Below are 17,345 nucleotides of genomic sequence, written 5' to 3'. Positions count from 1 at the left end.
CTTGTGGTTTTACAGACTAATTTTCTGGTTGGCTTATATCAAAATGGTCCAGGCAGTCAAGATGATGCAAAGACATTGGTAAAATATCTTGACCCTAGAGTAGTTCAGGGACAGCAAACAGAGGAGAAGGAAGAGTTTTGCCTGAAACCCTAGAAGTTTTTGCAAGTCACATGTTATTGACAGGCTCTAAGGGTCCTGTGTGTGCATTTTCAGCCAAAGTAACTGTAGTCATTTTGTGGAGGTTTAGGGAGGCTTTTTTGGGAGAAATGCCATAACTCTTCACAGCTTCAGCAAAACTGTTGAGGTTAAGTGTGAGAAACAATAATTCTTGAGCTAGGAGGAGCCTGTTTCTGCTCACTCTCTGTTGTGTGGCATTGTAGGGGTGTTTTTGCTTTTTCCCTCTGCATCTTCTAAAAAGTCCTAGATCTTGTCAACTGACAGTTAGTTAGATGATCACTAACATTTAGGTGACAGGAGCTATCTTCTTGATGAACCTCACAGATTTTATATATAGGTAATCAACTGATTTCAAGCTTGAAAAACACTGCTTTTCTCTCAGAGGTACGTTTCTTGGCTTTGCAAGAAGAAAACCTCTTCCTGTTGCATAAATAAATAAACATGGTGTGTCAAGTAAGCTCAGGGACAAAAACCTCTGACTTGCAGCCCAATACTATTGTTATAAACACAAAATCCAAGTCCTAAGAAAAGCAGGTGGGTCCCGATCCTGCAGCTGCTTGGTTGCACTGATCTCATGAACGTTTCTGACGCACACTGAAAAAAACAGTTGACAGGGTTATGTCGAATTTGTACAAACCCCATATGTCACATGCTCATCAAGCAGAAATTCTGAAGGAACACTCTCAGATGAAATTAACTGTTTTAATGCAATTAAAACAGCAGGCATGATAACATGGATTTAGTAAATCTGCCTCCTTTCAAGAAGGAACGCTGAACGAGCTGAGGAATGGTTTAAAGAAACGTAGTGGTGCTATTGCTTCTGCAGCAGTTGGTGTATTTCTTCTTGCAATGTTGGTTTGCCTTCTTATTCTTTACTGCACCAAAACACGCAATTTTCAAAACATAAATCTGACTCTTCCCCCCTTTTCAGGGATGGTGGAGAGAAGCACATCAGTCTTACAAGCCACATTAAAATTTGAACAGGGAGCCTTTTTACAGAAATGCCAGAAAGTCCTTAATTTAAAATGCAGAACATAAAAGATCTCAAACCACTGGAAAATATATGTATTGCAGTAGGTTCCGTAACTTTCCAATCGATGAAGGCATTGCCGAAGTCTGTTTTTTTATGAAGACCTCCACCAAGTGACAGCTCAAAACCTTGAGCAATGAGAGTTAGTAACAGGCACACTTGTCTTTCTTCATTATGGCCACAATTATATTTTTGGAAAATAACCCAGGGAGTTATTTGGAAAATAACAAGGATGATGAGAACTTGCATATCTCAGCTTCCTTGACAAGGCTTTCTTTTAAAATTTTGTGCTCAAATTCCTCTCCTAGCACCTGTGCTATTTAGGAGTGAAAGGTCGTTATCCCACAGCAGCTCTTGCTGTTAACAACTATGGGTGTTCATGAAAGAATCTCTTTTCTGTTTCATGCCACACGATTTCTTACTCAAAACCTTTTGGTTTAGCAAATTGCCTCAATAGCCTAGTTTTCTGATAGTTACTGGTAGATTAGATTAAGGTGAGGAGAAAGAAAAGCTTGCAGAGCACTCCATAATGCTACCTGAAATGAAAGCAATCTAGGTTTTGTTCGTTAGCGTTCTTGAACTGAACTCTGTGTAATTTGTGCAAGTTCTTCACATTTGGAAGATGTTGTGGCTGTGTGAACCAGGATATCAGGAAATGTTGAAGTGCCTCGATTTCTGGTGCGTGGAGTTAGCAGTTCCGTACCCAGAGAAGCAAACCGACTGGAAAACCACTGTCCCGGAGGACAGGAGAGTTGCCATAGCACTCAGTAAAAGGGCCTGAGTCCTGTGAGTCATTCCTAATAAAGCTGCAGCCTGGGACCATAGTGGGGTAGTTCTTTATAGTGAGGTGATTCTTTACAGTGATGCAAGTGTTTCTGATGGAGATTGAAGTCGCCAAAGACAAATAGTAGCAAGAATCCTTTCCCTTGGTTCTAAACAGGCCACAGATTTCTGTAATCCTGATTTATAAAGCCCTCGGTTCACGTGGTCTGTTATGGGTGACAAAGAGCACTTAATAAATATGGGTTGGTATGGGGCAGCGCTAGGAAAATATTACGGGGCCTCCAGTCTCTAAGAGCGGCTGCTTTCTATCCCAACAGGAATACAAAAGGTCTGTGATGGTTCTCAGAAATTCTCCTTGTACTCGGGTACCCCGGTTGGTAACGCTGTATCTGAGCTCTCCGGCTGCCGTGCGGACGCGTATTAGCCCTTCCTTTCACCAGCCCCCTAAACAACGTTTGTAAGATGAAGCTGTAAAAAACCCATAGATCTGAAGCTGTTGCTTTAATACTTGTCATGCATGACCGAATATATTCACCTGTGTATCTTTTATATGGTGATTCACACTGTTACAGAGACCAATGTGTTACTCTGATAATTACAGACAAACGATGTACCCGAGCATTTAATTTAGAGCGGGTCCCTTCAACAGCTTTTTCCGAACAAGTCAAAGAACGGTGTTGTGGGTATAACAGGCAGCAAACTCAAATTAGCCTTCAAAGGGGTTGTATTTCTTATTTACAAGTAAACGTTGTACCTCCTGAGTATAAACTTGCCAACATACGCATCATTTGGAATAATAGAAGCTTATTAAGTTCATTAAAAGTGCAACGCTAGGAATTTGAAGGTTACCAGTAACATTACGTTGCTATTGTGCGTAAACTGCATTGTTTATGCTAAAACTTTACATGTGAAAGCTGAGCAGGAGATTTTGGTTGCATGCATCGTCATTTTTTGGAAGTGATCAGATCAGATCAATTTTCAATTCAGTTGCAGCTGTGACAAAGAAAAGCTCTGAAGTATGGTCATGTGGCCTACCTCTGTTTACTGCACCAGTTTCAAAACTGTATTTTACCATGTTAAGGAATATACCTGAGTGCTAAATTCGTTTTATTATGTTTCTTAGATGCCTGCTAGGTGAGCTCTTCAGGTGCCAGAGGATGCCTGTGAGGGTGAATGAATCAAGATGCTGTTTTGCTTGTTTAGTTTTGAAATTTGGAGTATTTTGTAATACTTGTAGCTGTTCGATAAATCTAACTCACTTGAACCATTAAAAGTGGCGGTCATAAAGCTTAAGAATTATTATGTATAGCTGTAGGGAGGCCAGCTACGGCAAGAGCCTTTTATTATACACCTAAATACTGTTTTACCTTTTGGACGCTGCTCTCACCCAGGGCGCCGAACAGAGACAGCTCCTGTTTCCTAAGGGTTGACAAACCGTTAAGACTGTAAACACCTTTCCCCCCCCCTTCCAAGCCCATTCCGGGAGATCAGTGACTCGCCTCCTGGGCTGCTGGCTCCGCGCTACTAAACCACCGCCGAAAACGTGGGGATGACGGTAGCGGGAAGCGCAACTCCCGCCGGCGGGACGTGCCCCCTTCGCCGACCGCCTCCGGGGGGGCAGCCTGCGCTGGCGGGGGGCGGGGGGGGGCGGGAGGGGAGCGGGAGGAGAAGGGAGAAGGGAGGCTGCGGAGGCGCCCCCGCCCCGCCCGACCCCGCCGCTCCGCTCCCCGCAGCGCGGGACGGCCCCGGCGGCGCCGGCTCCCGCGCCGCGTCCCCGGTCCCCGGCCCCCGGCCGGCCGCTCCCCGCCGGCGAGAGGCGCTGCGGGGCGGCGGGGCTTGCCCGGCAGCGGCGGAGAGGTACGGGGGGGCGCCCGCGGGGCGGTGGAGGCGGCTCCCCCGGCGGGGACGGCCGGGCGGTGAACCACGGGCGGGCGGCTCCGGCCCTCCCCGAGCGGGGCTGCGGGCGGGGAAGGGGCGAGGCCGGCTGCCGCAGGGCGGCCCCTGCGGGCGTCAGGGCCAGCCCGCCCGTGCGTGACTCTGTGTGTGGGTCCGCGCGTGTGTCCGTGGGTCCGTGCGCGCTGGGGGCGGCGTGTGCGCTCCGCGCTGAGCCCGCAGCGGAGCCCCGCGGCGGCGGGAGCGGGACTTCACCTCCCGGCTGCGCCGAGCTGCGGAGTTGACGGCCGCAGCCCTCAGCCAGCGCCGCGGCGGGGATGCTGCTGCTTGTGCGCATTCTTCTTCTCCTGGCGAGGTTCCTGGTAAGTCCCTCTTTCCTAATAGCAGCTGGGGTTTGTGGTTTGGTTTGGGGGGGGGCGGGGGGGGGGGGCTTGTTTGTTTTGTTTTTCTGCACCTGTGAGAAGGAGTCGAGGGAGCGGAGGAGGGGGGAGCTTGCGGCGCGGTCCCGGCTCCGCACCCCCCCCGCCTCCGGAGAGCGGGTGCTTGTGGCCGGGAGGTGGTTGTGTGTTTGGTTGAGTTTTATTTTTTAATGCTTTATAGCGTACGCTACTATGCAAATTGAAGGTGGCGGTTCTTGCCCGTCAGTGACGCGGTTTGTGGCTATCGTTCGGCAGAAAGGGCTGATAAGGAACGGGCGCTGCGTTGTCCTCTTCGTCACCGAGCAGGTGAGTGGCTCTGTGTGCTCAGGTGAAGATCGGCTCTCAGCTGTGTGCTAGCTAGAGTTTTCCTCCAGGATTTTGCTTTGGAAAACATAGTCTACTTCTTATACTTCCATTTTATTATAGGACCGTACAAAGAAAGGAGTAAATGGTGGAGGCTGAGCACCACTTCTGTAAAAGCAGTGGGGTCACTTCATAGTTCCCGAGCGCAGCTAGCCCATATGCACTTCAGCATACCCGGTGTGGAGTCGTACCACAAGGAGTGGCGAGTGAGGGGATTCTGTGCCCCAGGGTTAGTGATTTTTGGAAAGGCTTGGGAGGGTTGACAAGCAGTCAGCCAGGGAGTAGCCCTTTACATGAATGTGAGAAGATAGAGGAGGAGGTGGGAATATTACCTGTGAGGTGCACAAGTGTTACTGTTTTGCTGTGTGCACTTCAGGTGAAAGATCTGTGTGCAAGGTGCAGCCCACTGCAGTATAAAAAACATTGAAAAGGCCCGGGCTGTAAAACCGCTCAGAGCATATGTTGTCTTGAGTGGCTCCAAAAGGACAAAAGAAGTGGTTGGATCCTTGCCTAGAAATGTCAAGGTGAGGAACAGCATATTTACCCAAGAGAGAAAAGATTTAACAAGATCCAGTGTTGGAAATTTGAAGTTGGACATCCTGAGACTAGGCAGAGGGTGCATTTTTTAAAAATAGCATCAGTCATTAGACTAACAAGTTCATAAAGCTTTTTCATCATTAAAAAATTTTAAGCCAAGAATGTTTTTTCTGTTTCTAACAGGACTTATATGGGGAGGGAAATCTTATGGGCTCTACGTAGGAGAGGCTGGAACAGGTGATCATAATGAACCCTTATTGCCTCTATTATGCATATACTCAGGAAAGCTGTGCCATCTCTGAGAGCACACTCTCCACATAGGTTGTTTTCTTCATATATGTTCTGTTCTTCTTCCCTAAATGCCGTTAGATCCAGCGGTGTCTGTGCTTCTGTTTTGCATCTAAGCAATTACAGTGAAGATCTGGAAGGTGAGAGTTGCAATGAGAGTTGCTGTATGTAGATCTGAGTCCGGTTTGAGGAATGTGGTTTGTAAGGCTGGGGGCGCGTGGGTATGCTTTCCAGAGAAAATTGGTGTGTTCAGACCTTTGAAGTGATTTAACATGTTCATGTTTCTAAGCTGTCTTCAGCACTGTGTTTACGGTTAAGAAATACCTATTAGCATGTTTTGACTTTTATAGATTTCATGGTAGTTGAAGTTCTTTTGGGATGGAGAAATGCTTATTTAACCAAAATGCCGTATGAATTGTGGGTTGTAGCTGTATTTTTTTAGAGTGGAATAACAGTAGCTATGAAGGATCTTACTAAATGATTTTCAGTGTGATGTTGCAGTCATGGAGTTGTTTGCCTATCTACAAAACATGTTATTACATAATGTTGTCTCGTCTAAATCTCCTTACCAAGAGAGACAAGTTTCGTATCTGATGATTAACTGCTGTCTGTGAGTGAGACCTTTGGTGCTGCAGGGTGGGGAGGGAGCCAGGGAATCTGTTTGATAAAGCGATGGCTGAAGCCAGCTGCAGCGCAGGATTGCTCTGTGACCGAGCGCTTTGTTTCCCGGTGCTCTATTGCTATTGCCTTGCCTACTGAATTTACTCTGCCTTCGACCCAAACTTCCTTTCTGCCAGGGATGAGCGTGCTGACGTGTTGTCCCAGAGCCTGGAAACTTAGGAAAGCCGAATAGGTAAGAACGGCTGAAAGGTTCGACCTTAAAGAGCAGCGTGGGTTTGAGAACAAGGGCGGTAGGTAGGAGGTATGTTTGTGGTAGGCGCAGGAAGCTGATACGTGAGTATTTCTTTTTGGATATTTAGAGTAGCTTTCCTTATCTATCTCTATAGAAAGACCATATCAACATATACATACAGTGTATACCAATGAACATATACATGCCATATATGCTAAGGAAGCCTTCTGCCTTCTTCCTGTTCCAAACAGTCTGGCTCTATTGTAAAGGTCTTTTTAAGCTTGTATCTTGGTCTGTCCTGGATGTGACTGAGTGGCCCCGTTCTGTGTGGCTTTCCATATGCTGTGGCACAGCTTGAGAGCAGAATCAATCGCTCAGGAACTGAATTTGCTTGGGTTTTTTTTGTCTTTACCTCAGCCTGCACTGAAATTTCTTCCTAATTCAATTAATCTGTACCATTTTGTTTTCACTGTAACTTTTCTCTGGGTATGCTTTTTGTATTGCTTAGAAACAAAATTGGATATCAGAAATGACCCAAAATTCCATTGTGGTTTGTACTGTATTCCACAAATGAGTATTAACAGGAATCTCCTTAAATGAGCATTTTATTTATTTATTTTTAAGAGAGTTGCACTGCCTCTTCACTTCAGTGCATCTCTGGAACATTTAAATTCTCTGGGGCATCCCTCATTGTTGATAAGTAAGTTCTCTTTTCAGTTGCTCTCTCTCTTGGTTCCAGGTGAATTTGTCAGCTTTTTGTTTGGTGAGAAATTGCCTTTCCCCACAGTGATTTTGTGTGAGGGAGAATGCTGCTAGGAGTGATTGCATTTTGTGTGGGGATAACTTGTGATCGGAATGCAGCTGAATTTACTAGTCTCTCTCCATCAGTACTGTGGTAACTTTAGGATTAGACAACTACGTTTTTACCTGTACAGCCTCGCAAACTGTGAAAGTAGCAGTGTATCAGCAGATAGGAGGAAAACATGTTTGCAGCATGAATGTGTCAAAGTTTTTCTATAATGTATTAGAGGGATGGGGCCAATGCAGGAATTGTGTACAGCACCAGCGCATTTCCAAGGGTTGAAGAGGAGAGTGGAGCTTCAAGGAGATGTTTTTTTAGATGTATGGTACAGAAGTTGCAAGGTATTATCTGAATACCATGGAAGCAAACACTCATGGCCATGGGAACACTGTTTCCAAGGATTCTGCTATTAGACAGACTTCTGGGAGAAGGCACTGTTTGAAAGCAAGCCATTTGTCATTTGGAGATTTTCTTTTTCATTTGCAGTTAGTACATGGCACAGTTGATGGCTTTTTGAGCAACTGTGTGAGTTGAATCTGAGCTTGTCTCCTTATTTCTGGGGCCATTGCAGAACTCTAGAGAAGGTCAGACTTAGGAAGAGATGTACTTAATATTCCTTGTGAAACCTCATTCCTTTTCCTGAATCTTGGCACAAAATCCCTAGTGCATGGTGGGTTGGGGAAGAGAAAAATGGAGGAAACGAGGAACTGAATTCCCGTTCTCACAATATTAAACCTGCTAAAGATAATAAATAGGCTAATGATGCCAAGGCTGCCAGGTGTTTATATGCACTGTGACTTCAGAAGGCTAAGAGAAGCAGGAGTCATCCATTCAGTTAAATAAAGATCTGATGTAGGAATTAGCATTCATTCACTGTAGGCATTAGTGTAGCAATAGTACTAATTGCATTATCGAGTGTGTTGACGTGGACAGGTGAGAAGGTGAGATTTGTGCTGGGAATGGGGAATCTTCATATTGTGTAAAGTAATCCAGCAGACTGGAATACGATGAAAGCGAGTATTCTCGAACCCCGTATTTGTGTCAAAGCATATTTGGGTTTTACATTGGAGATTAACGGTCAAAAATTGCAATACAGCTGCCTGCAGCGATACATTGCATTGCAGAAGGCACTTTTTCTCACAGCTTTTTCTACACTAGCTGTGTTTCTGTCCAATTTTTCACGGTTGCCAACTATAAAACAGCTTCTTTGACTTTTGTCATGCTCTGGAGTTAGAGTACAGGTATATACTTCTCTTCAGGAGTACTTCTATCCCTTTGGTCTCTGGATAAAATATATAGTAGACTAAAGTAGATGAAGACAATATAGTAGTAAAAGTGTCCGTTAACTGTTGGCATCTGTATCTAGATTAGAGCCCTCTCCATTGTTATTACCAGTGTTAAGTTTTAGAGGGGAAAAAATAATGAAGACATAGCTAGGTTTTTAATGGGACAGTTTTTAATCCTGTCTGGTTTTGAAACCCTTGCTGTTAGAGCAGTATGGGTAAGTAGGATGCAGTCAGGAGAAGAAAAATCATTGATGCACTGGAGAATAATGATTTGTTAGGTAAGACAGAAAACTAATAAGGGAGAAGGCTATACCTCCTTGGTCTTTTCTGTTTCTGCTGTGAAGTGATGATGGCAGCAAAGAAGGGTGGGGAAGTATGAGTAACGTGTGCAAACACAAGTGTCATCTGGCTGGTGCTGGGGTGAGTAAGGAGTGCCCTGAAAGACCAGGGTAGGAGGAATTCTGCACGCCATGGTGCTGCTGGTACCTTTGTAAACGCTGTGCTTTCATTAGTGTACGTTTGTCTGGCTTTGGCTTTTCTAAGTGCAGAACCTGAACGGAGGCCATTTGGGTGAATGTAACTGCGCATTCTCCCAGTATTTGGGCTGTCAGCATTTCACACTAGAAATAATATTCCTTTGGGTTTCCTGTTTTTCCTGGACGTCTTTAGGCAGGGGTTTGTTTTGGTTATGACTGGGAGAATCTTTAAGGGAATTGTTTAAACAGTGTCATCCCATGCTAAGGTACGAGTCCCTCTTGATCAAAACTTAAGATATTTTTTTTTTTTTTTAAAGACACAATCTGTGATGTGGCATTAATTTGCAGTCAGCCCTGAAATCACTTTGAACCATGACCTTGCTGATGACATTTCATTGCTATTGTGGAAGGGAGCAGAAACATGTCGGAATGATTTGGGCGACGGGAGTTTTGAAAGTGGACGTTCTCAGTTAAGTGTTTAATTAATGTAATATTGTTTATATCAGAATTGAAATGATTAATTTTGTGCAAATGTTTTAACGTTAGCTTGGCACACCATGTTGCCAAATATGATTAAGACTGTGTTTGGAAGTAAAAGCAATTAGGTGTTAGGCTTTAGGCTTGATGGAAGACATGAACCATTACTAGCTGCAGAAGCCTTCTCACTAGTTAGTGAGGATAATGCTGGTGATTGCTACAGGTGTTTCTAGTGTAGTCATTTTTCAGAGTAAAGTTGGGTTTTGAGGAAAGCAAGGGAAAAGAAATGTTCTAAAGGATTTGTGTTCATTGTCCACATCCTTCAGCTTCCAGTGAGATTGTAGGTGGTTTTAATTGACCATCTCCAATGGCCGTGAATTAACAAAAAAGAGAGAAGTTGGAATTGCACAAGCTGTTTATAGTGGAATAGTTTCTTGTAAGTACTGTGTGTAGTGTGTGGTTTTTTTGATTGCACTGTGCTCAAAAGCTAGAAGTAATCCAGGTTTCATTTGGTACTCTTGCCTTCTGACTGGATACAATCCTTATGATTCTGCTTGGAAGTAGACGGCACCTGAGGTGTAAACTTGGGCTTTTTTGAAACTGCCTTTATTTTTGACATTCTTAAAAACCCTCCTTTTGACCTTCTGGCTCTTGTTAATGGTGAGGGAATGAGACGAGATTGAAGTTTTTCATTGTGACATTTGAGGAGCAGAGGAAGGACAAGAGGGACAGAATAACATGTCACCATGTGGCAGCCTCACATAGCCGGGGATGTGACTTTTTTAACGGGGAATTCAAATGACAGAATAATTGGAAACAAGGCAGGGATCGCTAAATGGAGCAGAGCTGCTTGTCTTGCTGTTGTCACTGGTTTTACAGGGGAGATACTTTTCACTTGCGTAAGTGCAAGCTGAAGCCAGAGGCAAAACGACAGAGTGGTTTTCCCGTTTTGGCTTCCGAGTGCTCTGTCCCTCCTGTTGTCTCACTGCGTCAGGTGAAGATGCTGTGATGGAGAGCAGAGAACACGCTGGGGGTCTACTGCATGCCCCAGGTGGCTAAATCGTATCCCTTGGACTTCAGAGGGAAGAGAGCGCAAACATGACATGGGTGAAGACGATGACAGACACTCGGAAGTTCGATGTTAGTCTGTATAGTATGGAAGCTGTAGCTTTATTCAAGAAGAATGAATCCATATATGTTCCTATACATAGAAGACTCTCTCAAGTTGATTCCCAAAGAGAATTTTTTGTTAGATAACTATGCAAATGTCTTCTGACAGTTATGCTTGAGGACAGTGATGAAGTAATGCTCAGTTATTAGTGCATAAATTACGTGAGAGAAGGCTGAAAGCTTTCTTTCTGTTACTGCAAATATTCTTGAGCTTTGCTGTCATTGTAAGATCCCCCACTGTTGTCTTTCCACTTATTTTTTTGTTTTGGGGAGGAAGATCAAAAGACCTGTAAATCATAAAGGGTAAAATGCATAGCAAGATATTCTTCTTTCAGTATTGTAAGCAGATATTTGAACATCATTTTGGGAAGGAAGGCACTAAAAATACATATATGAGGTCTTAACAGGGTGTTATGTTTGGGTTCCTGGGGTTAAATAATTCTGTCATTGTTTTATGAGATCATAAGGTGTTTTCCTCTACTGTAATACTAGCACGTGTACCCAGATAGCAGTTTTTAGGCAAAAGAGTAACAGCAGAAGGATTATGCAATATCCTGTCTCAAGGGGTAGGAGGGAATAAGCAGGAGGCCAGTGACAATTAACAGTCTGTTTTGTGGTTTAGAAAGATTTCTCTTTGCCTCCCAGTGGGTTTCTCTGTTTAGTTTTGAAGGACCTGATAGACCTAAGCAGCTTGTGGTTCTCTTTAAAAAGCTACATAGGATAGAGAGAAACTTGCTCTTTTGAAAGAGTATCTTAAAATAGCAGTGGAAAATACCTCTGATATTAAAGTATACTCCCTGTGGTATGATTTTCTTTGTTTACCGGCGAATATGGATAGTGGAAAAGAAAATGGGATGAATTCATGGCTCCCTAAAAATACGGAGAATCTTTCAGTTGGTCGGAGTCAGCATTCAAGCAAATGTTTGTGAATTAGCCAGATTCCAATTCCTTTTGTATTATAAATTTTCTGCACCCTTAAATTAAGGGACCGTGACCGTATTCTTTGCATTGACAATTAATACATTACAAGTTTTCTGTTATTATTTAAGGAGTCCCAAAGTGTTGATCCACCCAACTTATTACTGCTGTACCTCTGGTTAATACCTCCTGGAGTCTGAGGATGTAGATTCATAAATCCGCAGCATAGTACAGCATAATTTTGGCTTTCTGCCTGTGGATTTTGTTGCACTGCAATAGTATGATTTTTCAGTAGTAGAGGCTGACTACTCCAACTATGTTTTGAAACCCTATCGTAGAAAGAGATGTAGATGGCAGATCAGCATGAGACAATCTGTAGAAAGAGTTGAGCAGTCGTGATCGTGACAGTGTCATAATGAAATGCTGTGTGGTCCTGGAAAAGTCCAGGATTCTCTAGAAACAAACAGAAATTTTATCAGTTACGCTTCTTGGTGGACTTTGGCTGAAAAGGTGTCCAGTGATTCTAGCAGAGGAAGAGTATGCTTTAATGTGCTCGGGGACTGTGCTCCTTTATCGCAACTCCTTGGCTACCTGAGACCTTTTTTTTTTTCCCTCTAACGGTTGTAACAAAACACTGTATCAAAGTGTTGAGTTTGAGGGAAACTAAGAAGGAAGCAGAGCCAAACTGAACTGAACCGAACCATATAATGACAATTCTTTTTCCTTCAGCAGAGCCGTATCAGTTTCTATTACTGGAGGAGCTGAATCTGTGTATTGAAAGCAGTTTAAGCTGGGCTCTTTGTTCTCATGAAAAATTCTGTCTTGCCCAATGGATGGGGGAGTCCTTTTAGTGTCCTTCCAGACACAAATTGAAATGGTTAATTCCCTCACACACATGGACATGTGCACCCCTGCACATGTGGAAATCTGCCGAAGGCTGGTAGTTCTCAGTCTTCGATGAAGACTCAAATCATGTGAAATTGATGTGCACATGTTCATGGGGGCAGATTTTAATGACAAGCTTGAAAATCAGAGTAGGCTTTCCAAGGTTTGTGGTAGTTCTGGATTGGAACGAAATCTCTACTGAATGGACCCGAGGAGGTTTTATACTAGAGTGAGTTTGAACAGCACGATTGTTGCAGCCATGATGGCTGAAACACAAAATAATTGCCTCAAGCTCTAGCAAAGCCAGGTAATTTTTCACAGCTCTGATTATTTCACCCTTAGAGTCCCTTTTCGAACCCCCAGTACAGTAGTTCTTCACTCTTTTATTCTAGTAGAGCACTAAGGACAGAGTGACTGCTTTGCCAAAGTACTGCTACACCTGCCACACTAGAAGACTGCAGGTATGTAAGTGTATGTGTGTCTGGAGACCTCCTGGAGGTGGGGAGAAGCTGTGAGCAAAAGGAAAGGAAAAGAAGACAGGTTACCCACTTACTGAAGGAGAGCAGTCAGCCAAGGTGAAAACAGCAGAATAGTATTTAAGGCTTGCAACCGTTACCCGTGATATTTTGAAGTGAGGTTTCATGACCCGTGCTAGTGCAGTTTTTCATGTTCTCTGAGAGCAAAGCGTAAGAGTACTCGCATTAGGTCAGAAAAAAGATCCAGCGAGGCTGGTGTTTCTGAGTATGAAGGAACAGAAGGAATGGGGCACACGCTGAATACCACCTTCATTTTTCTCCGCACAGTTCTCCATAACTAAATGGAACAAGGGCCCCCATGCTTCCTCAGTTAACTTTGGTTTTGGATGATTGCAATTAATAGACCCGACAGAAGTCTAAATATCAAAGCAAGTTTTCTAAATTTTGTGAAACCTCCTGAATGGAATTGTTTCTATATTGATACCCCAGGGTATTAGTCTTAGCTTTCAGTGCCTTGCTCTCTCAATCTAGCCATTTAATGAACTTTTAAACCATTTCTAGTATTGACTTAGACAAGAAAGTCATCAAATGAATTATTTGTTTGGGTCCGTAGTGTTCCTTCTTTTTGTGAAGCAAATAGTTTCAGCTGTTCCAGAAACCTGAATTTCATTGCTTAAGGGATGACACAGATGCTTATGGAAGTCTTGAAAGACCCTCCCTTCTGGTAAGGGTGAGAACAGATGGAATGAGTTGATTTGGATGTATTATAAGTGGCGTGACCATTGATCCTTCTAGGTCAGGTTGCCCAGTATGTTTTGCACATAAGTTGTTTTTCATTTTGTATTTATTTTATTTTGTGGCTTGTTTTTATTTTTCCTTCCCATTCCCCTAGAATCAGCCCAAATGTAAGCCTTGTGAAATTTCTGTCTTCATGTATTCGGTAGCTCTAGCAAGTCTTTATCAAACTTGTGTGAGCTATGCCTTCCTCCACAAGCTTAAAATGTGGTTTTAACCAGCTAAATTTTAACAGCGTCTGCAAAAAGATATTCCCTGATAGAAAATGCTCCCTATCCTCTTTAAGTTTGAAGTCCCTGTCCTACAACTTGCATATGAATTTGTGAACATGGGAATTGTTGCACCTGTGACAGAGTAAGAGGAGTGTGGTGGTTTTTTTTCCTTGCTCTTTTCAGAAACTTTAGCTAAAATATGTCCCAAAACATCAGTGTGAGTACCGTGGAAAACTTCCCCTGTGATAGGTAACTTGGCAAAGTTGTTAGGAAAATGACTTATAAAGGGTCATTTCCATGATAAAAATGGGAAAAAAGTATTGGTTAGTTTCTAATGGAAAGGCTTCCTGACCCACCTGATGTTATGTGCAAACCAAGAAAGAAGGGACCCCGTTTGCCACAGAAAATAAATGGATAACTTTAGCAATTTGACATAATGTGTGCATATTGGTGATGTGTCTGGTATATCCATAATGTCAGTGAGCCTCATGATCCTTGATATATTTTGTCCTTGAGATAACCTCTTGAGGCAAGAGGAGGGGCTGTCCCTGTGTATGCTGGGAGCTGAAGTAGAGAGAAGCTAAGAGATTTGCTGTGGTTTACATGTGGTGGAAACAGTTTCTTCTTAGTAGCAGTCTGCTGTTCCTCTCAGAGGATTATCACTGTTTGTGTTTTCACATGGTGATAGAGATTCTCAGGAGCAGTGGTGAGCTGACGATTTACATGACAGTGTATCAGAGAACAAAAGCGTTGAAGAAATTCCCACGAATTTTGGGATTTCAGAATAATTTACATGGCAATTACTTGCATAGATAGAACTTCTCTTTTAGAAGCTTCTATAATAAATTACTGAGGAGACGCGATCTGATTTGAAGAGTTCGAGCGCGCCAAATAATACTAAACCAGCCTTATCTTTAAATGCCTTTAAATGAATTGTAGTAAGCTTTGCCTGCTACTGCAGGAGGAGAGAATATTTGAAAAGCTGATGAGAATTTCAGAGAGCTCAATACAAGCAAGATGTCAGAGCATGTAAATTGATGGATGGATTTTGAGAATAGTTTCATGTGATGATCTATATGTAAACGCATATGAGTATTATGTTTTCCCCAGCGTTCTGGTGAACTTGACAGTCTGAGTCCTGCTTACCCAGTTCTGCGGCAGCATGGAAAATGAGTAACGTGAGAAATCTGTGGCTAGCAATGAAGTGGTCCCTTAATCCTGGTTTCTCATCTTCTTCTTCAGGCTGGAGGGTACGTTGCAGTGTCTGAAAGCATTCCGATACTTCTGTTCCCTTTGTCTCCACAATAGGTTGTGACTAATCTTCTTGTCAGGTGGTTTGTAACAGCAATAAGGCCTGCACTCAATACATCTAGGATCAGTGGATTAATTTATTAAACCAATTTTAGTCCCCACCTAGAGACCTGGAAATCTAACTGTGCCTTTCCTTTTGCCTTCATGGGTAGGACTTCCCTGTTTCCAAACATTGGGACTGTGTATAAACAATTCAGCTTTTTTTAAATTTATTTTTTATTTTAAACACAGTATTTCTCAGTATCCTGGCTTACTCCCTTCACAAACAATGAGGAGAACATCCCACGGGTGAGATCATCTCCCATCCAGTTCCTCGGTGAGTCGCCAGAGACAGCCTCTTCTTGATCTGCCTGCAATCCCAGGGAGATGCTAGTCTGGCCCAGTGAAAGAAATCAGATTTTGCACACATGTGGGCAAGGTGTCCTTGGCCCAGGTCATCTCCAAACCTCAGCTTTCTCTTCTTCTAGTGTGCAGGCTTGTGTCTGTTGTCACGTCACAGGAACACACAGCTGTGCCTTGAGCCGTGGGATGGATGCTTCCTGTACACGTCAGGTCATTTGGAAGGATTGGATCTGCACAAGGAAACTCACCTGGGGATTGGGCTTCCTAGCGGGTTATGACCAGGAAAGATGCTCAATTGTGGTGCAGCACAATAGATTTTATCCTCCCCAATTATTTCATCTGCCCAGTGTGTGGTGAGCTGAGCAGCTGCATTTGTTCATGCAAGTTCACAAATTATGGGAAAGCACTTGGTTTGCGGTGTAGGGGATATAACCATAAGGGAGCCTAAGATGGGAGTTGAATGATTCTTATAGATGAGATTTTATAGGTCTGCATTTCTGATGATAAAATTCCCCTCAAAAACAGTTGCTGTTGTTGAGAAATTAGGTCATTGATATAAAGAAGTAATTTAATTCCTTTTTGTGTTAATTCATGTTGCATCTGCATTCAAGCTATATGCAGAAAATGTGATTTTTCAGGTGACACTGGAAGAACTGTGAGTGAGTAAGCCTTGCATAAGAGGCTTAACTGTGGTTTAGATTTTCATTAACATAATGGAGTGCATATTGGGATAACTTTTTGTACTGATGCACGTGAAACTAAAAAATTTGTTCCCTGAAGTTTTCTGTAGTGCCCATAGCCCATTGCAGTGGTAGGACATGAGAATCCTATTGTAGCATGAAAAAAGTAAAAATATATCACCACCACTCTGCGTGCATGCCAGTCCTGCAAGTTTTTGTTTTTATTTTTGCAGCTGGTTGAACTTCAGTGTCTTCATGCACTGAGTCTTTTGGTGTACTGCTAGCAACATTAAACTATACAGTAGAGAGAGACCATCCACTCATTTTCCACAGATTAGTGATCATTACTGTAGTAACTGTATCTGTTTATTAGTTTACCAGATCTGCTGTGTAACATAGCCAAAATATATCATAGTTAATTTGTCATATCTTGGTCATAAAATTCAATGATCTGAAGATTGATCCTTTTCATAGGAAAGTACCTTTCAGCCTGCACCCCTTTTTTCCCTGCTATGCACCAAAGAGAGTGCCCAAGCTTTAATTTAATTTAAGAAACGCTTAAACTGTTGTTGTTTAATGGAGTGGTGTTGCCTGCCTGGACACCACATGTTTCCTTATCGCAGGAAACCTTGCTGAGGATGTTGTATGCAAACAGTTCTGCATCCTGTGGTCTCCCTGTGACTGTTTGAATTCATACTGTGTTTGACCTATGGACTGGCACAAGTGTACTGCACAGCTGCACGATCAAATGGGCTGCTAAACAATACTGAATTCAACCAGAAAGGCCTTCCATCTGCTGTTCTGTATTGTTTTGAAGTGTATGGTGCTTCCATTTTTAAGACATTATTCAGTATTGTACAGGTAGGTTATAGATTTAAGAGGTGAAGGAGTGAAGGAAGGAAGGGTGTGAAGCTAAATATGTTTGCTAAAAGTAACTTAGAGTTTCTAGGACTCCTCATTTAAGAGGGGAAAGAACTGCCCTTTCTAAGGGTGATCTAAAATACTATGTCAGTAAAATCTTGCAGTTTTCTTAGTGGATTAAAGTACTAAAGTCAATGTTGCCTTCAGGTATTAGTTTTAACAAGTATTTAATGCTGAATTACCCCTACAGAGAGAGTGCAGGTTGATGAAAAGGATCGGGCTAGCCTCTGTTGTTGTTGGGTTTGGTCTGT

General features: G+C 43.1%; 1 protein-coding gene across 7 annotated transcripts in view; it reads left to right on the top strand.

Moving 5' to 3' along the window:
* SYTL5 (synaptotagmin like 5) overlaps positions 1-17,345 on the top strand; it is a 160,415-nt gene that overhangs the window by 54,263 nt on the left and 88,807 nt on the right. For 5 of the 7 annotated variants that reach the window (XR_012627509.1, XM_074858553.1, XM_074858552.1 and 2 more), the window contains exon 1: positions 4,510-4,608. The exons of 1 other annotated variant lie outside the window; for it this stretch is intronic. The gene's annotated coding sequence lies outside the window, so the exon portion shown is untranslated. Of the gene's footprint in view, positions 1-3,969; positions 4,246-4,509; positions 4,609-17,345 lie in introns of those variants that run through there. One more of the 7 variants, XM_074858547.1, reaches the window with a different exon arrangement.

This window comes from Strix uralensis, chromosome 2 (assembly GCF_047716275.1).
Source record: "Strix uralensis isolate ZFMK-TIS-50842 chromosome 2, bStrUra1, whole genome shotgun sequence".
In the NCBI taxonomy this organism is placed as follows: domain Eukaryota; kingdom Metazoa; phylum Chordata; class Aves; order Strigiformes; family Strigidae; genus Strix; species Strix uralensis.
The sequence above is the reverse complement of the archived record's forward strand: the minus strand, read 5'-3'. Positions and strand labels throughout refer to the sequence as shown.